General features: G+C 37.7%; 1 protein-coding gene across 1 annotated transcript in view; it reads left to right on the top strand.

Moving 5' to 3' along the window:
• Positions 1–21,826, top strand: part of DNTT (DNA nucleotidylexotransferase) — a 1,045,168-nt gene that overhangs the window by 302,745 nt on the left and 720,597 nt on the right. The gene's annotated exons all lie outside the window — the stretch shown is intronic.

Below are 21,826 nucleotides of genomic sequence, written 5' to 3'. Positions count from 1 at the left end.
GCATTTTAGCCAGTCAGTGCTGACTCCTAGGGAACTTCACGTGTGTGAGCTCCATGTTATCTATATGACACACATGAACTAATGCCCTTTAGTGGTGAAAATCTGTCAAAATGCGTTCAGATTAGAGGTGAACTTCAAGGTCTAAGAAATTAGCATATGAGCCTACCTAGGTTTAGCTTTCAACTAAGAATATGAGGAGAACAAAGCAAAATTGGTGATAAAAGTAAATTGGAAAGTTGTTTAAAATTACATGCCCTAGATCCGGTGGGAGGAGTGTAAGGTCATGCAAACACTTACTTCGTGTTTTCTTGTGAGCTATTGGCAGTGGGAAATCGTGCCGAACACCCTAGACCTTGGGCAGCTCACTTAAGCAAATTGTATCCGGCTACCGGTTCTCCAACAGTGCCAATTCATTGCACTGAGCTGTACTTGCCAGCAGACTGATGGTCCGAATATATCATATAAGCCTAAAGACCTAGTCCTTTGCTACAGATTTAGCACCTTTTACTGTCCCGAGGAAAAAGGGTCATTACCCAAAAAATAAAAGCACTCCTCCCATAGACGCTGTGAGAGGAGCGTAGGATTGATTCTACACACAGCCTACCAGCCTTGCATTTTCTCTAAAGTTTGCCGACATCTGTAAACACTCTGTGTGCCTCAGGAGCCGTAATCTTACGGTTAAAATCCTTTCAACATGGCCACTTAATTCACTTTGAACTTACCTGCATGGTGGCAGATACTTGGCTGTGTATCCCTGCTCCCCTTGGAGAATAGGTGTAGACGGGCTGGTTGCAAGTGTGCCTGGGAGGCTCTTGACTTGGGCGGTTTGTGATTAGGTGGATCCGACTGACTCTTCCTTTGCTTGGTGGCCCGGCTCCGGCTTGCAGAGTGGCACTTCTTGATTCTTTGTGGCCGGGCTTGCATGAGGCATAGTCACCTGCAGCGTGTTCTATAATGGGGCTGACATTGAGTGGCGTAAGAAATTACCGATATAAGGATCGGTCCTTCTACGGGTGCCTGAGAGATCCATCTATGACCTAAAGAGTTGCAGCACCTACTCCTCCTGGGGAATCACTTGCGAAGAGCAGTGATTTCTCCTCGAGCACAACACTGGTTACAGCAACAAACCCCCACGGACAGGGGTCAGGTACTTTACTATGTTTAGGAGAGTTCTTCTCCATATTGAATAAGTTTGCCCCGGACTTGACAGGGCCGGCACATAAAAAATTATTGTCATCTCAGACTGCACGAAAAATTAACAGGCAAGCGTGTGGCAGAGGCTTGTCAGCCAAAATCTCAGACTGAGCTGATACAACGTATAAAATACCATCTTACTTATAGGAAAATAATATGTTACTTCTTTTTAGATACATTATATCTACGATCTTGTCTGACATTTACTTTTTTTTCTTTTTTTTTGTTTCTTCTCTGCTACTATATAAATCATCTTATGAAAACGGCCTTGACTCCAGGTGTTGATGAAAAGGCTTTAGTTTGTTAATAGGGTCATTTTAGCTCTATGAAAAAAACTTATTAAATTTTCTCTATATCAGAAATAGTAGTATAATTAGATAAAGGCTAATTTAGATTATAAGTAAATCGTAGTCAGGAACTACAAATTTTTTGCCACTTGGTTCTTACTCTAAGAAATAATAGAATTGGTTAAATCAATCTACTAGATAAGGCTATATATAGTATAAAATTTATTGTTTATTTTAAAAGGTTATTCTGAACGTATAAGACTCTAATTTTGGTCTGTGGGATCTTAACTAGTGAAACTGATAGTAGCACTGGCTAAGCTATATATTTTTTTTGACTGTCTAAAACTGCTTTTGCACCCTAAATTTCAGAAATATTGTTTTTCTTTGGTTGAATTGTCTGTATAGAAGTTGGGGCCTAACTTAACAAGCGGGGAAGGAAGGGAAGGAAAAAGAGAGAAAAATAAGGAGGAAAAAAAAAGGGAAAAAAAGAGAGAAAAAGGGCAAAGTTTAAGTAGTATCCTGCTGGGATTTTTCTTTTACCTGTCAATATAGTTGATCAAGGATAAGTTTATGTAACCAGCAATTGTTAGGTAAAAAGTATATCATTTTTTCTTCTTTTTTTTACAAGGGTACCCTAATTGGAGAAACCCTACAGGCTTCTGTGGACACTAAAACAAAAACAATTTGCTAATTTTTAAATTTGAATAAGAATTTTTGGTTTCAATAAAATATATCTCACAAAATAATTAATTGTACACTCCTTCACCTACACACCCCCTCCCCTTTTTCTCCCCCCACGACTCACCTTCCGGGGTCTTTCCCCTTAACCATTTTTTTCCCCTTCCTCGGAAGATTTTCTTTTTTGGGGTCACAATTACCCCACACTTTTATTGCACAATCACTGGCACATGGATAATTTTTTTTCCCACTCATGCAAAAACTCCCCCCTCTATCATGGCAGTGAGGCAAAGGGAAAAAAAATAAGGCCAAACCAGAAACCATGGTAGACATTAATTCCACTATAGCATTAATACTTCACAGATAAATGAATCAATAGATTTACAAGCATTAGTTACAAGTATATCTGAAGCCTTGACACCTAAATTTAATGTTCTCAAAAATGAAATCAAACAAGATATTCATGCATTAACAACTGAAATCCGCCAGTTTTCAAACAGATTAACTGAGGCAGAACAGAGAATCTCCGACCTAGAAGACACTATGATAGGCCACAATTCTAAGATAGACACTATAAATTCTAAACTTATAAAAGCCCAGCTAAAATTAGAAGATCTAGAGAACCGTGCTAGGCGTAACAACTTCAGAGTGATAGGGGTACCCGAAGAAAAACAATACGAAGATCTCTATAAACTACTAACAGTAACAATACCACAACTCTTACAAATCCCTCAATCACATCCACAAATAGTTTTAGAGAAAGCCCATAGGTTGGGATGGCAAATCCCTGAGAGAGAGAATTCCAGACCCAGACCAATTATAGCTAAAACACTAAACTATCAAGATAAACTTCTATTACTACAACATTTAAAAAAAAAAAAAAAACAGCCTATATTTCTTGGGGGAGCTAAAATAATGCTCTTCCAGGACTTTTCAGCAGAAACATCAGCTAAGAGGAGGGATCTGGCCCCAATATGCACTAAATTAATAAAGCAGGGCCACCAAGCTACTCTTATATATCCAGCTAGATAGAAAATAACAGTTGAAAACCACACGCATTTTTTTTAATCTGCTAGGGATGCAGAAAAATTCATAAGTCAAAAAATTCATAAGTCAACAATTCCCCTCGGAACAAGATAGGGACCATACCTAGTATCCACTTAAGCACCCAATAATTAATTTGGGCTGTTTGTGTGGCCCTGACAAGCCCATGGACCATTGATGGGAATTTTTGTAAAAAAAAAATTTTGTCTCGTTCTGTCCTGTTTCATTTTGCCCCCGTGGAGGGAGGGGTCTTCCTTCCTTTTTTCTCTTTCACTGATTTATTTTTCTTACTTTTAAGATGATAGATATGACAACTGGTTTTAAGTTAGCATCTTGGAATATTGGGGGTATTACATCGCCTATTAAACGCATAACAACATCCTACATACTAACGCAGACCCAGAGGGGAGGTTTTTAATGGTAAAAATTAAAATAGCCAAGACATTATACACATTATGTAACATCTATGCCCCCAATGTTTTCAGTTTCCCCTTTTGGGAAACACTTCAAGCTAATATCATGACTTATGCGGAGGGTTATCTAATATTTGGAGGGGATTTTAATATGGCACCCCAATACCCCTTAGATAGATTAAGACAAAATAACTCCTCTCTTAGAACCAAAAGAGACAATTTAGAATACAAAATGTTCCTTAGACTCTGTCAGAGCCTTAGGGTTAGAGATATATGGAGGTCACAAAACCCGAACTCTAGAGACTTTACATGCCTTTATAAGGCACACAAGTCATTATCAAGGATTGATTTATTCCTTCTAGATGAAAGGTTATGCAAACTAAGATTGGTCGTTGGAATTCTTCCTATATGTATCTCAGACCATGCCCCTGTCTTTCTTGACTTTCAGTCTAGTGATTCAAACTCAGGGAAAAGGAAATTCTGAAGTTTGTTTCTAATACATATAACTCCTATCTTCTAGAAAAAACGCCCGGGAGCTGGGCATGATAAACTCAAGCATTAAAGGAAAGGGATTCCTTTTTTTATATAGCACATCTCAGAAAGATCTGAAATTTCAAGCTAAACTCTATAGACACGGAAGTAAAACAGAAAAACTTCTCGCAAGATTAGTTAAAAGGGATAAAGGCTCACCGATTATTGATTATTTGCAGGTAGATGCCAAAACTTTAACAACATCAGAAGAACTTATGCAAACCTTCTCAAAATATTATCCGGACCTGTATTCCCTGAAAATTTCTAATTCTTCCGAGCGTGAGAACTTTTGGAGTAAAATCGCTTTCCAGACTTTACCATCGAATTTAGTTGAAACTCTTGATCTTCCTATTTCTGAGCTTGAAGTGATTAGAAAAATCCAAGATCTCTCCTTGAACAAAGCTTCTTGCCCAGATGGTCTCCCCAATGAATTTTATAAAATGTTATCTCTGACAATTTCGCCATATTTATCTTCTGTGTATAATGATATTTACATAAAGGGTAAAATTCCCTCACCTAGTTTCGCAGCATTGTACACTACCCTAATTCTTAAACAAGGGAAGGATCCTGATAAAAAAGAATCATATAGGCCCATAGCCTTGTTGAACGTGGATTATAAGATAATGGCTTCTATTTTAGCATTGAGGCTTCAAGCACTTCTCCCTAATATCATTCATAAGGATCAGGCAGGCTTTATGTTCAAACGAAACTCCTCAGCTAAAATAATTGAAGTGTTTCTCACTATAGACTACTTCAAAACTAGGGAAGGAATGGAGAGGGGGGGGAGGGGGGACATCCCTGATTCAGCAATCATTTCGATAGATGCTGAGAAAGCTTTTGACTCAGTTCACTATGACCATTTGCTACATTCTCTTCAACAATTAGGCTTTCACGGCAACTTTCTCAAATTTGTTAATAATTTACACAGTTCACTAGGATGTTAGTTAATGGTCTGATTTCTTCAGATATTTTCCTCAGAAGAGGAACTCGTCAGGGGTGTCCTCTTTCTCCCCTCCTCTTTAACATTTCTATAGAACCTTTAGCTATCTGCATTAAGATCGGCAAGAAAGAGATGAAAATAGCATTATACGCCGATGACATTCTTATATATATTACAAACACCTCTACTAACATCCCTAAACTATTATCTATCATCGATCAATTTGGCCCTTTCTCTGGTTATAGGGTGAATACTACAAAATCTGAACTTCTCTGGATTAAGCAATCCAACGATTCTCTTGTGAATATACCATTTAGGGTAGTTGCTGGTTCCTTTAGGTATCTGGGTATTGCGATTTCTTCCAATCCGGCTACTTGGTATAATCTTAACATCCTTCCAGTATTGAATAAAATCAAGGAGAGTCTGAAAAACTGGCAAAATCTTCCTCTTTCCTTATCAGGTCACATAGCCCTTTATAAAATGGTCTGCCTTCCTAAAATATTATATGTCCTACAAAACACCCCCTTGATTCTCAAAGGAAAATATGTTTTAATATTTAACTCGGTTCTGAGAAAATGTATCTGGCAAAACAAAAACCCAGAATTTCCTTATCTAAACTTTCCCTTCCTAGAAAATTCATGGGGCTAGCCCTACCGGATATCAAGATATATAATTATGTCTTTTTGGTGCGCCTGATCATGGACTGGATCTTCGAGAGAGATTATGATACTGATAATGTACTGGAGAAAAGTGTAATTTATCCATTTGCCCCTGTAGCAATTATTCATTGTACATCTAGTTTATTACCCAGAGAGGTGAAAAAAATGAGAACTATGATTAACCAACTCCAGGCTTGGTGGAGAGTTGGCAAACTCCTTAACTCAGAACATAGGGTATCTAAATTTATGCCATTTTTAGGTAATCCTCAATTCCAAGATGGACTCCAATCATCACCCTTTCAGGGATGGAATGCTTTGGGTTTAAGCAAAGTTTCCCAAACACTGGATTTCGACAGGAGATGTATAAAAACCTTTGGCTCTCTAAGAGAGGAGTTTAATCTTCCCCATCAAGATTTCTTCACGTATTTACAAGCAAGGCATTTTGCCCTGAGTTTAATAAATAATTTCGGTTGGAATTGGACACTGGGGACTATAGAAAAATGGCTACTCTTAGTCAAAAATGGATTTATGTCAGTTTCCCCTAGTTACCAAGATTTAAGCTCTCTAAAGGGTGTCCTTAATCTGGAAAAAAATCTCTACTAATTGGGCTGCAGCATTATTACAAAACTCTGTGGATATTTAAGTCAATCCTCAATTTCTGAAGTCTTGTGAATTACCCTTTCTTCTACTTGGAGAGAATCACACATAAAATTACTTCTTATGACCTTTTTCACCCCTGAGAAAGGTTCTTGGTGTGGGAAACTCGACCCTAGATGCTCTTTACCCTCAGCCAATCTTATACATATGTTTTGGGACTGTCCAAGTATTCAACATTTTTTGGCTGAAATTACAATATTGGCTCAATAAAACGTTGGGGATCTCCCCCCTGAATTTAACTTCAATACATATAGTATACCTATGGAAGGACTCGGAGGATCGGCATGTAAATACTAAAATTGTTAATTTGGCCATATTAGCTGCTAGGTACTTAATCCTTAAAAAATGGAAAGGAAGGACAAACCCCAGTATTCCAGAGATTAAAAATTGTCTTAAAAAACAATCGCCTAGATTACAAGTTCTGCGTTAGGTCCGGATGTCCTCTTCTGCCCGGATAGGATGAAGACTTCTGCCGATCTGGATGTCCTCTTCTGCCCGGATAGGATGAAGACTTCTGCCGGTCCAGATATCCTCTTCTGTTCCATCAGTGGCCGGCTGGCTGAACACGGCTCAAGGTAGGGTGATCTTCAGGGGGGTAGTGTTAGGTTTTTTTAAGGGGGGATCGGGTGGTTTTAGAGTAGGGGTGTGTGGGTGGTGGGTTGTAATGTTGGGGGGTGGGATTGTATTTTTTTTTACAGGTAAAAGAGCTGATTACTTTGGGGCAATGCCCCGCAAAAAGTCCTTTTAAGGGCTGGTAATAGAGCTGATTAGTTTGAAATTTAGTATAGGGTAGGGAAATTTTATTATTTTGGGGGGCTTTTTTATTTTATTAGGGGGCTTAGATTAGGTGTAATTAGATTAAAATTCTTGTAATATTTTTTTATTTTTTGTAATTTAGTGTTTGTTTTTTTGTACTATAGGTAAGTTTATTTAATTGTATTTGAGTTTAGATAATTGAATTTAATTTATTTAATTAATTTATTGATAGTGTAGTGTTAGGTGTATTTGTAACTTAGGTTAGGATTTATTTTACAGGTAATTTTGTAATTATTTTAACTAGGTAGCTATTAAATAGTTATTAACTATTTAATAGCTATTGTACCTAGTTAAAATAAATACAAAGTTGCCTGTAAAATAAATATAAACCCTAAAATAGCTACAATGTAACTATTAGTTATATTGTATCTATCTTATGGTTTATTTTATAGGTAAGTATTTAGTTTTAAATAGGAATAATTTATTTAATTATAGTAAATTTATTTTGTTTTATTTAAATTATATTTAACTTAGGGGGGTGTTAGAGTTAGACTTAGGTTTAGGGGTTAATAACTTTATTATAGTAGTGGCGACGTTGGGGGCGGGAGATTAGGGGTTAATAATTGTAGGTAGGTTGTGGCGATGTTAGGGAGGGCATATTAGGGGTTAATAAAATTTATTATAGTGTTTGTGAGGCGAGAGTGCGGCGGTTTAGGGGTTAATTAATTTATTATAGTGGCGGCGATGTCCGGTCGGCACATTAGGGTTTAATAAGTGTTGGTAGGTGGCGGCGAGGTTGGGGGGGGCAGATTAGGGGGTAATAAATATAATGTAGGTGTCGGCGATGTTAGAGACAGCAGATTAGGGGTTCATAGCTATAATGTAGGTTGCGGCGGTGTCCGGAGCGGCAGATTAGGGGTTAATAGTATAATGCAGGTGTCAGCGATAGCGGGGGCGGAAGATTAGGGGTTAATAAGTGTAAGGTTAGGGTTGTTTAGACTCGGGGTTCATGTTAGGGTGTTAGGTGTAGACTTAGAAAGTGTTTCCCCAAAAGAAACAATGGGGCTGCGTTAGGAGCTGAACGCTGCTTTTTTGCAGGTGTTAGGGTTTTTTTCACCTCAAACGGCCTCATTGTTTTCTATGGGGAAATCATGCACGAGCACGTTTTAGCCATTTTACCGCTAGGTGCTCGTGTGTACCTTATTTTGTTTGTTTTTTTATGTGAAGTCATATGTTAAAGTTAAAATGTATAATTTAAAATTTAATGTGGGGTTTTTATATCCCTTTAAGCCACAATATGATTTTTTTCAATATAATGAGAACATAGGGTTTTTTTATACTTGGATGGGGTAAATCTGCACTGTAAGAGTTTTCTTCATGGATGTAAAATATAAGCTGCCCATGCTGAAGGAAAATATAATGCCTAATTGACTTGAAAACAAAAGCCATGCAGGATTTTCTACTTAATTATAATATCAGTTCATGATTTGTGTGTAAATAACAATTTCATATTTACATTTTTTAAAAGTCAAATCATGATTGCATCCTTATTATAAATTAACATTCTGATATCAAAATAGGGTTTTAAAGGGACAATGAACCACAATTTTTTCTTTTAGAATTTAGGTAGAGCATACAATTTTAAACAACTTTCCAATTTACTTCAATTATTTAATTTGCTTCCTTCTCTTGTTATCCGTTGCTAAAAGGTTTATCTAGGAAAGCTCAGGAGCAGCAAAGCATCTAGGTTCTAGCTGCTGATTGGTGGCTGCATATATACACCGATTGCCATTGGTTCACCCATATGTTCAGTTAGAATTCAGTAGTGCACTGCTGCTCCTTCAACAAATGATGCCAAGAGAATGAAGCAAATTTGATAGTAGAAGTAAATTAGAAAGTTTTTTTTAAATTGTATGTTCTACCTAAATCATGAAAGAAAGTTTTTGGGGTTTTATGTCCCTTTAAATCTGCAGCAATGAACTGAGAACAGTATCATACACTTAATTTTAGAAATATCTCTACCAACCAATTATTTATCATCTCTACTGTTTATTTTTTCATAATATCAATGCTCATTTTAGTTGATATTATGTGGAAATATTTCTCTATTTTCTTTGAAGTCATTTCAGATTGACCATGAACTAAATACATTAGCGAAAAACAAAGAAACAAACAAACAAACACGTATAGATTGACTACATTTGCTATTAAAAAGTGCTCAAGGATACCTGAAGTCTTCATAGTGGATGCCTATTGGAAATAGTATGCATTTTTCTTTCTGACTTCTACTTTTAGTTATGCATTTTATTTATAAATATATTTATCATATACCAAAATATATTGTTTCTGCACTCACTGGGTTTATCAAGCACTTATGTATTACTTAAAATGTCCTTGATTAATCCAGCAAGTGTGGATACAATATTTTTTGCATAGTATTATTATCATTCCTATTTATGAGTGGACTAGTAACACATATATATATATACCATCAGAAAAAGGGAAAGCACTCTCTGGGTCTTATATCCAAAATAATTTTAATAAGTGATGTTTCAAACCAACATATTTTGGATATAAGACCCAGAGAGTGCTTTCCCTTTTTCTGATGGTATATTATGCATTGAAGTGCACCCTGGGCAAAACGGACTGATGCGGTCCTGAATGGGATTCCTTAGAGTGCTTTACCACTTGAACTGAATATATATATATATATATATATATACATACACACAGTATATATATATACACACAGTATATATATATATATATATATATATATATATATATACATATATGTGCGTGAGTTTTTATATATATATATATATTTATATATGATACACATATATATATATATGTGGGCATGTTTATATATATATATACACACACACACACATACATATTATAATGGTGAATCTTGTTTGTGATATGTAGAAAAGGGCTAAATAGTATTAGGTAAATCGGTTTCTTTGTTTGAACGATGGAAATTCATAATTGTAATTCTGTCCCACTAGAGCAGTATTTTACAAACCTTGTAACTTGGCTATAAATATGCAAGCCATAGGATACATTGAATTTATGTCAATAGCGCTCTGAATCACAGTCCATAATATGATGTTTGACTCACAATAATGATTTTTTAACATATGGTCTCCATAATGCGTTTTACTAACAGGGATATAAATATGATAACGAGTAGAAGTAATAGAGAGTAAAACGGGATAACATAGTCCATCACTCAACAAATTGTTGTCACTTTGTACTCAATATCGATATACACAGATTATTTCTTTAAATGGTGCACGCTAGTATAGTAGATATAGATGAGTGATGTAAGCCAATTGCTATATTACCAGTTTAATTTGCAGAACATTGCAATGCGGTGCAACGCAGAAGAACATATAACATATAGGTGAATCCTGATTGGGCACTAACATTGCATCTACAGCCATTCCGGAATAACCTATCATTGAAATGTGCCTGAGCGGTATAGCACTGATGATTGGCCCTAAGATGGGCGTGTACAATAGTTGCGCTCCTATTGGCCATAGAGATACAGAACTGGGTTATTTAAAGCGTGTTCAGCTTCACACTCGGCTTGTCATTTCTAAGAAAACACATTGAGAAAGGCCGCTACTCGGCCGAAACGCGTTTGTGTGCTACTTTTAGCTTAAACTGCTACAAGTTAGGCTTTTTGTTTTTAATAATAGTTATCATATCGCTCCTACGCTTTGATATAGACTGCACGAGATTTTACAGGAACACTCAGCCATCCCTGGCACCTGAAGCCGGCGTATCCTGTTACCGGCCAGGAATACAGGGGGGTGGTTTGAGCTGTATCCTATCTCTGGGTATTGCAGTCTATTGTGCATAAGCGATTTTTCAGGGGCCTTGTGTAATAATTATTTAGGTCTTTAATAGTGATTAATAAAGTAAAGTTTTTTAACTGATTGATACATTTAGTAGTTGAATGATTTCAATACTATTACTATCTATATAGGGAACAAGTGCTATTTAAACCCTTCTTGCCCCCCTTTTTCCCTTCCCATTATTTTGATGTAGAAAAGGGCAGACAGACAAGGATCCTGATTTAGGAATCTTTGTCACTTTAGAGGCACCGTAGAGGGTAAGAACCAGTGGTCAGATGACTGCTGCTTCTTACATTGCATAAAGCAGACTCCCATGAACAAGCCTGCCCTGTAAGGGCTCAAAATCAGTATCCGCTGTTTTGTACATTGAGCACTTCAATACAATTGACAATTAGGTAGTAGAGAGATATGGGCCTATTTAACAATGGTCTGTTGGACCTGATCCAACAGTGCGGATCAGGTCCGACAGACCTCGCTGAATGCGGAGAGCAATACGCTCTCCGTATTCAGCATTGCACCAGCAGCTCTTGTGAGCTGCTGGTGCAACGCTGCCCCTGCAGATTCACTGCCAATCGGCCGCCAGCAGGGGGGTGTCAATCAACCCTATCGTATTCAATCAGATTGAATTGTGGCGATCTCTGTCCGCCTCCTCAGAGCAGGCGGACAGGTTATGGAGTAGCGGTCTTCAGACCGCTGCTCCATAACTTGTGTTTCTGGCGAGTCTGAAGGCTCGCCAGAAACACGGGGCGTCAAGCTCCATCCGGAACTAGATAAATGGGCCCCATGAACTGATATTATAAAACAAAGCATTGATTTTTATGCTATTACAATCAAACACACAAATGTTATATTTCATGCTCTAAATATATGGAACGTATCACATTACATTTCAAGTTTAAAATAGATATCAACATTGAGTATGAAAAATTGTGGTATTAAAATCTATAATGCAGACAAGTAAAAAATATGCTTATTTATGATTCCCCATTTTAGTTCTAGGGCTCCATTTATTAAGCAATGGATGCTGCTTCGGAGGCGCACTGTTTCAGGATCGCCTGAAACGGAAGTTAAGAAGCAGAGGTCATAAGACATATGCTCCTTAACCTGTCCGCCACCTTTTAGTGATAATTGACAGCCCCTGCTAGTGGTCGTTTGGCCGCCAGTGAGCAGGAGTGCGGCATTGCACAAGCATTTCACCAGAAATGCTTGTGCAAAAATAAATGCCGACAGCATATGCTGTCCGCATGGACATAAGATAAATCTACCCCCTAGTTCATTCCTTGTGTTTAATTTATAGAAATTTTACTTTAGAGCAATGAGTTTTAATCTTCCAGAATTATACTTTAAATAACCCTCACTATCGCATAGATTTAGAGTTCTGTGTTAGCCGTCAAAAGCAGCGTTAAGGGGTCCTAACGCTGCTTTTTACCGCCTGCTGGTATTTAGAGTCAGTCAGGAAAGGGTCTAACGCTCACTTTCCAGCCGCGACTTTTCCCACCACCCACTTACCCCTACTCTAACCCAAACCCCCCTTAAATAAACCTAACACTAAGCCCCTGAAGATCTCCCTACCTTGTATTCACCCAGCCGGGTATCACCGATCCATCCAGAAGAGGTCCTCCAGAGGGTACGAAGTCTTCATCCTATCCAGCCAGAAGAGGACCTCCAGAGGCTCGGAAGTCTTCATCCAGGCGGCATCTTCTATCTTCTTCCATCCGGAGCGGAGCGGGTCCATCTTGAAGCAGCTGGCGCGGATCCATCCTCTTCTAACAACATCCTAAGTCCGAATTAAGGTTTCTTTAAATGATGTTATCCAAGATGGCGTCCCTCGAATTCCAATTGGCTAATAGGATTCTATCAGCCAATTGGAATTAAGGTAGGAAAAATCTGATTGGCTGATTGAATCAGCCAATCAGATTAAAGTTCAATCCGATTGGCTGATCCAAATAGCCAATCAGATTGAGTTTGCATTCTATTGGCTGTTCCGATCAGCCAATAGAATGCGAGCTCAATCTGATTGGCTGATTGAATCAGCCAATCAGATTTTTCCTACCTTAATTACGATTGGCTGATAGAATCCTATCCGCCAATCGGAATTCGAGGGACGCCATCTTGGATGACGTCATTTAAAGGAACCTTCATTCGGACTTAGGACGTCGTTAGAAGAGGATGGATCCGCGCCGGCTGCTTCAAGATGGACCCGCTCCGCTCCGGATCGAAGAAGATAGAAGATGCCGCCTGGATGAAGACTTCCGAGCCTCTGGAGGACCTCTTCTGTCCGGATAGGATGAAGACTTCGGACCCTCTGGAGGACCTCTTCTGGACGGATCGGTGATACCTTGCTGGGTGAATACAAGGTAGGGAGATCTTCAGGGGCTTAGTGTTAGGTTTATTTAAGGGGGGTTTGGGTTAGATTAGGGGTATATGGGTGGTGGGTTGTAATGTTGGGGGGGGTATTGTATGTTTTTTTACAGGCAAAAGAGCTGATTTCTTTGGGGCATGCCCCGCAAAAAGCCCTTTTAAGGGCTGGTAAGATAATAGAGCTGCTAACTTTATATTTTAGAATAGGGTAGGGCATTTTTTATTTTGGGGGGCTTTGTTATTTTTTTAGGGGGCTTAGAGTAGGTGTAATTAGTTTAAAATTCTGGTAATCTTTTTTTATTTTTTGTAATTTAGTGTTTGTTTTTTTTGTAATTTAGTTTAGTTGATTTAATTGTAGGTAATTGTAGGTAGTTTAGTTAATTTATTTATTGATAGTGTAGTGTTAGGTTTAATTGTAACTTAGGTTAGGATTTATTTTACAGGTAAATTTGTTATTATTTTAACTAGGTAGCTATTAAATAGTAAATAACTATTTAATAGCTATTGTACCTAGTTAAAATAAATACAATGTTGCCTGTAAAATAAATATAAATCCTAAAATAGCTACAATATAATTATTTGTTATATTGTAGCTATATTAGGATTTATTTTACAGGTAAGTATTTAGCTTTAAATAGTAATAATTTATTTAATAAGATTTAATTTATTTTGTTAGATAAAAATTATATTTAACTTAGGGGGGTGTTAGTGCTAGGGTTAGACTTAGCTTTAGGGGTTAATACATTTATTAGAGTAGTGGCAAGGTCCGGTCGGCAGATTAGGGGTTAATACTTGAAGTTATGTGTCAAAGATGTTAGGGAGGGCAGATTAGGGGTTAATTCTATTTATTATAGGGTTTTTGAGGCGGGAGTGCGGCGGTTTAGGGGTTAATATATTTATTATAGTGGCGGCGAGGTCCGGTCGGCAGATTAGGGGTTAATAAGTGTAGGTAAGGTAGCGGCGACGTGGGGGGGGCAGATTAGGGGTTAATAACTAACATGTCGGCAATGTTAGGGGCAGCAGATTAGGGGTACATAGGGATAATGTAGGTTGCGGCGGTGTCCGGAGCGGAAGATTAGGGGTTAATAATAAAATGCAGGTGTCAGCGATAGCGGGGGCAGCAGATTAGGGGTTAATAAGTGTGAGGTTAGGGGTGTTTAGACTCGGGGTTCATGTTAGGTGCAGACTTAGGAAGTGTTTCCCCATAGGAAACAATGGGGCTGCGTTAGGAGTTTAACTCTGCTTTTTTGCAGGTGTTAGGTTTTTTTGCAGCTCAAACTGCCCCATTGTTTTGGCCGCTACCATAAGCAATGCTGGTATTTAGAGTTGAAGTGGCGGTAAATTTGCCTCTACGCTCCCTTTTTGGAGCCTAACGCAGCCCTTCAGAGAACTCTAAATACCAGCGTTATTTAAAAGGGGTGGGGGAAAAAAAACACGCGTAGCTAACGCACGCCTTTGGCCGCAAAACTCTAAATCTAGCCGTATGATAATAAAAACAAGTAATTTCCCCCGCTTGACTCACACTGATACCTACTTTCTACTCACCGTTCTTTATCTTCTTTTTTTCATCATCATGGCTTTTCTTTTTCTTTTGGATGCAATTTACTTTTTCTACTTTTATCTGGTACTTTGGCAGACAAGCACTGCAGGACAGCAGTTTATATATTTTCTTTGATGATGTTTGCATTGCCCCATTAATTATTTATTCTGTTGAGCAGACTTCATATACTAATGCTCATGATGTTGGGAGCAAAGTCGCATGTCCAGACTCTGTTATTAGTTGAATTGGCGATATCAGGGGTTTTATTTTAATTTCTGGATAGTGGTAGTGGAGATTAGAGATTGTGTTGTTTTCTCAAAACAAAATTATAACTTCTGCCTACCGCTTTTAGTACTTTTCCCTTTTTTTCCTCTACATTTTTACAATGCTTTATTCTTTTCTTCTTTATGCCATATATGCTTAATCAGTGTGAATGTTTTTTGTTTTTTTTATGTTCCCTTATTTTTGGCTCATGTTTATACGTTGGACATCTCATCTTTGTTGTTAGAGAGTGGTTCATTTGCAGATAATGTCATTTAATTGGAATTCACCAGTACTTATTTAAATGTGATGGAGCAATCAAACTACTCTATAGGTAGCCTAACTATCAAATTGTTCATAAAAATATCTTGATTATTTAAAAAGACTTTCCTACAGCCAAGCGCACAGTTATGGATCACTTCCAACACTAACCCTCAGACCTACAAATGGGCTCAGATAATGATTGTTAAGACTCTGGATGCACTATGGAGGACCAGCTTAATGCTTTGTGAAAGTTATAGACTGATTTCCCTTGTCAATTTAGGTGTCAAAATATATTCAAAGATTTTGGATTCCCTGCTTGTTTGGCTTTTAGTGATCCACCTCGACCAGGAACAGTTCATCATGGGTAGACAGTGAACAGATAATATTAGTTGTTTGCTGAACATCTTCACTGAAGTGGCAGACATTGGTGCTCCCCTCCTGCCGAAGATGCATAAGGACCCAGTTAGTCCACCTAGATGCCTCATTATCTCTGGGATTGATTCACTATTCGAACTATTACCTGAATGGGTTAATTCAGTATTGCAACCCTTGGTTCAAGGGCTCAGTAGTTAGCTCAGGGACCATTTAATAACTATTCTCAGAGATATGAGTTGGCAAGAAGATTCTAGGTGGGTGGTGATTGAGGTGGTGTTATTGTATTCAAGCATACCCCATCATTTGGGTATACGGGCAATATAATTTTTCTGGAATAATAGTACCAACTACTCTAATGAGTTTAAGTTGTTTTTTTTGTGAGGCTGTTGAGTTCCTACTATCTCACAATTTTTCCATGTTTGACGGGGAATATTATTTACAGATCTGTGGTACAGCAATGGGGGCAAAATTTGCCCCCTCATTTGCTAACCTGTTTTTGGGATGGTGGGAGCTCAACACCCTCTTTAATAAGGAAAACAACCCTTTTGCACATAACTAACTTATATATGAGGTTTATTGACTTTGCAACCAGTGGTACTTTCATATTTGAGGATTTTTTGAGTTTTGTAAATGATAATGATTTAGGTTTAAAATTTACAGGGGAAGCCCAAAATGTGAGGATACATTTCTTAGATCTTGCCCTCATGGGGTCAGTAAAAAAAAAAAAAGATAATCACTGACACATATAGAAAATCTTCATCTGGTAATACCATCCTCCATGCTAAATCATGTCACCCACTTCATTTAATCAAGTCCATACCAAAAAGTCAGTTCTTGCGATTAAGGAGGGACGCTAACTCTGATGAGCTGTTCGAATTACAAGCTAATAAGATTAGTTGTTAGGGTGTATGGAGATGTTACAACACACAGTAAAATCTATAAAAGAGAGTCTCATTCACGTGAAACTATTGACCTTAAAAGGTTTTCAAGGGAACGTAATTCAATAGTGTTTTCGACAGTTTTCTTTACAATACAACCAACTTTGTAACATTGTCAGAAGGATTTTACTTCTTTTGTAGGGGATGATATTTTGTCCAATGTTGTAGACAATGTTAGATTTGTATCAAAGAAAGCTTCAACTTTGGCCAATAGTTTGTCCCCAAGTTTAGTTACCAGTGGTATGGAAAGGCATGGGAGTAATTGGTTGTCCAGAAAATGCACTTTTAAATGCCTGTCTAGGAATTATGCTACCTGTGAGGTTCTCTCTTCAGGTGATAAGTTTAAAAGCACTGCCACTAGTGAAAGTTTTAATATAGAACACTATTCTAATTGTGGCACAAATTTTGTAATTTATCTTTTGGAGTGTGGGTTTTGTCAGGACCAGTATGTAGGTCAAACCTCATGTTCCCTACGATCAAGAATAGGGGAGCACAAAAGAGATATACAAAATTACAATAAAGACCCAAGTGTAGCCAGGCATCTTAATGGCATCCATTTTACAAATGAACCAAGGATTTTGATGAAGGTAATAGATATAGCTAGGAGACCATTGTGAGGAGGAAATAGGTATAAAATCCTCACCAAAAATGATTTGGAAATTGGGTACCAGAGTACCCGCAGGATTGAATAAGGAGTGGGATATTACTTATTATGTGGAGTAGGATGTATAGTAAGAAGCATTTTTGCTCTGCAGTTGAGCTTTTTGTAAAGTATTACCCTATAAGCACTCAGTGCATTATTAATATGCTAATGTATTATTCAATGAGTATTTAAAATAAAAACTTTTTTTGCATATTATGAATGTTCTAATATATCATTATGTAAGAATTATATGTGCACATTAGGTTTACTCTTAATAGTTTGTTGAGATCTAAGAATGGATACATTGTTACACCAGATTTGTTAGCTACACATTTGGCTTTTTTTTTTTTTGAACATATTTTTATTCTTCTGTGAGTATCTGTGTATTCATGCTGCACGTTAGTTTGGAACTTAGTTTTGAGCATTGATTACAGCCATTGACATAGCAACCACATTGGTGGCCTGGGATTGGTTATAGTCACTATAAAGGTGTTTCCAACGTGCAGGTGGTTAAGCCTATGATTAGGTGCCGTATGGGTCTCCTCCTCTTCCGACCATGTTTTGCATCACGAGTGTTGTTGCTTTTTAAATTGATCGAATAAAGGACTGTTTTTTTACCCTGAAGTTTTGGAGTGTCGCCAACTAATTTTTCTTCTTCTCCTCCTTACCCTATCTCTGGACAATGAGAAGGTGTTTGACATCTTGAGGTGGGATTATATGTTCCAGACTTTGAGGAATTTTGGGATACTGAAGTATTTCAGGCAAACAATAATAGTGTTATATTTATTGTCATCAGCTAGAGTTCAGAGAGTGGGTTTTTGTTCTCCTCGTATAGAGATTTAAAATGGTACATGACAGGGTTGCACATTGCTCATTTGTTTGCCCTGGCCATTAAACCCCTTGCAGCAGTAATTAGACAATTGAGTGAAATCCAATGCCTATCCATTCATGATACTGTACAAAACTAGCCCTGTTTGCTGATGACATGACACTCTTTTTAACTGATATGGTCCATAGGATTACCCCAAATTGACCTCCAGAAATTACAGAGTGTATTTATTTGAATGGTCTACTAGGGGTATTAGATATTCGGGTTTATTCATTTTTCATGAACCCACTAGGCTCCTTGAGGATAATTATGTATGTTATTTCAAGAAGTGAAGATACAATAAAAGTCAAGACATTTTGATGGATATCCTGGGGTGGGTGGGGGTAGATTGTGGCTGTGAAAGTTATACTGCTGCCAAAATTAACTTATATGTCTACCTTTAAGAGTACCAGAATCTCTACATAATAGGTTCCAGTCCATCTTCAATAGATATATTTAGCACAAAAAGAAACCCTGAGTAGCTGGCCATATTCTTCAGAACCCAATAGATGCTGGGAGGTGGGACTACCAAATATACACTTCTATAATGAAGCAGCCATGCAGTCTCATGCCACTGCCTTGGGGCTCTAATCTTCCTCCCACTAGATGAAGGGAGCTTGAACAAGATTCCCAACCGGCATATGTTGCTTTGGACCAAACGGTTCAAACTCAGAAATTACCTCTTAGTGCCCCACATCCCTTTCTGATGCATTCTATTAGAGGCTTTATTCATGGGCTGCCAGACTAATTTGCACAAGATTATAAGCTCTGCTGAATCACTGCTCCTCATGGACTTCTACTCTGAGGGGATGGACGCTACATACTCAAACAGACTTACTGGTCTCTTTTGCTTTTCCTTAAAAAATGCATTTCGACCTGCTAGGACTTTGATCATTAATGAGAGACTGGAACTTTTTTGCTGGTACACCACATCCTTTGATGAAATGCAGGCTTCCAGCTTCATAAACCACTATCTGCCCACTATATATATATTTTTTATTTTTTTTTAAACTGTCCTACAGTATTTAAATATATTGTGACCTGGGAGGTGGACTGGAGACAGGAGTACACAGTGAATCAGTGATGTAAAGTAATCTGCATAACCTAGCTAACCATACACTGTGTTACCTTGTATGAGTTATTCTATTAGCTACTAATCCTTTGGCATTTGGTTTGTTCCAAATTACACAAATTCTTTACTGCTCACTCCCCATTGTGCTGGAGAAACTGTAGGGAAGTGGGAACCCCCTCAATATCTGGTGGACTTTTCCTGTTATCAGACCTCTTTGGACAAAATTAGAACACCTATGTAAGCACTTAGGGCTCCAAGATATCTGCAAGCCTAGCACTTTGCTACTACACCTAGGAGTAAGAAAAACTACCAAAGTCAGACAGTGCCTTCTAGTCTATATTTTATTGTCTGTGAATTTTCCGATAGCTAGGAACTGGAAAAGGGAGTCAATCCAATGATGAAAGAGTGTTTTAGACTGTTTCAATTATATTAAAACCATAAAGGAATATGTTTATAGTTCTAAGCAGCAAATTGAGTTGTTTTGTATAATTTGGGAACCCTGGGATGCACTCAGTTGTCAACGAACCTAAACACATCATAGCTTACCCTAATATTGATGTATTTAGAGGGATTATTTTCCCTTTCACCCTAGACAAGTTCTCCATATATGATCAGTTGGTAGTGTGTATAAGCCTAGTTTATTTTCTTAATCTTTATGCTTGTGCTGTTATAAAATATGTTTCTTACTTAGCATATCTGCATAATAGAATTATGCAAAGATGTTGTTGTTCTACATAGACATGGAAATTGAAATGCCTTTTCTTGTCGGTATTCATATTGTAATATGTGGATAGTCAATAAAAAATGTTTATAATAATAATAAAAAAGAAATATTAAAAAAAAACAAAAAACATTCACTCTAGTCTAAGGGATCTGAAATAATAGACATTAAAGCCTGGAAACTATTTTTGGTTTCTATGTATATGGCTTATCACTTTCTGGTATAAAAAATGAATATCTATGGTTTAGGTACACAGTAGCAGCAGAAAATTTAATCCATTTCTTAGATAACTATAGTTCATGTTTCATGACTAAGATCACCACTATAATCCAAAATACATGATATTTGCACTTTTGCTTTTTTTTAAAAAAATTACATTATTTAATGTACAGTCACTGCATTTTAAAGATATTTTCACACAGCACATACTAAATTTCAGACAAAATATGTTGACTGTAAGGTGTAAAATAAATTTGTGGCTTTCAATTAACATACTGTTGAATAACAATTCTTGAAATAGTTACCTTAAAATACTCTATATCACTCAAAAAACTTCATATTCTTACATAAAATATAATGGTCAAAAGTATTTGGACACCCCTACTAGTTATTGAGGCCAGGTATTTTAGCCACATCCATTGCTAACAGGTTCATAAAATCCAGCATCTAGATACTAGATACTAGATCCAGTAAAATGGGTCATAGTGAAGAGCACAGTGACATTCAACGTCACACTGTCTTAGGATGCTACCTTTGCCTTTTAAATTTCTGCCCCTCTAGATCTGTTCTGGTCAACTGTGCTATTATTGTGAAGTAGAAGCATATAGGAGCAACAACAGCCCAGTCATGAAGTGGTAGACAATGCAAATTCACAGACCTTCCATCTGCTGCATCACACTTTATAGAGAAATAAACTGGCTTTGGAAGAAACATCAGCACAAGAACTTGCGTTGGGGGCTTCATTAAATGGGTTTCTGTACACAAGCCTCAAATTAACATGCGTAATGCCAAACATCTGCTGGAGTAGTGTAAAGCACTCTGCCACTGCACCCCGGAGTTGTGGACAGTTCTCTGGAGTGAATAATCACACTGCACTCTCTGGCAGCCTAATGGAAGAATTTGAGTATAGTGGATTCCAGGAGAAAGCTATGCATAGTGCCTTTTGTAAAGTTTGGTGGAGGAAGGATAATGTTCTGGGACTGTTTGTTAAGGGTTTGGACTAGGCCCACCAGTGAAGGGTCATCTTGAATGCTACAGGATACAAAGACATTTTAACCAATTGGCTGCTTTCAGTATGACTGTGCCCCTGTGTACAAAGCGAGGTCCATGAAAACATAGTTGGATGAGTTTGGAGCGGAGGAATGACCTGCACAGAGCCCTGAACTCAACCCCATTGAGCACCTTTGGAATAAATCTGAACGCCCATTGAGAGTCAGACCTTTTTGTCCAACATCAGTACCTGACTTCAGAAATGCTCTTTTGGCTGAATGGGCACAAACTCCCACAGACACACTTCAATGCTTTCCCAGAAGAGTATCAGCTGTTATAGCCACACCATACCAATACCAGTAGTCTTGGAAGGGGTTGTCCAACAAGCTCATATTGGTGTGATGGTCTGGTGTCCTTGTACTTTTGGCCATATAGTGTGTGTGTATCTATATATTTCTGTCTATCTATCTATCTATCTACCTACCTTTATTTATATATTTATTCAGGGCTGGAAAAATCCACTAGTCCTCGATGAGTAAGAAATTACAG

This window comes from Bombina bombina, chromosome 9, assembly GCF_027579735.1.
Source record: "Bombina bombina isolate aBomBom1 chromosome 9, aBomBom1.pri, whole genome shotgun sequence".
Taxonomy (NCBI): Eukaryota; Metazoa; Chordata; class Amphibia; order Anura; family Bombinatoridae; genus Bombina; species Bombina bombina.
The sequence above is the reverse complement of the archived record's forward strand: the minus strand, read 5'-3'. Positions and strand labels throughout refer to the sequence as shown.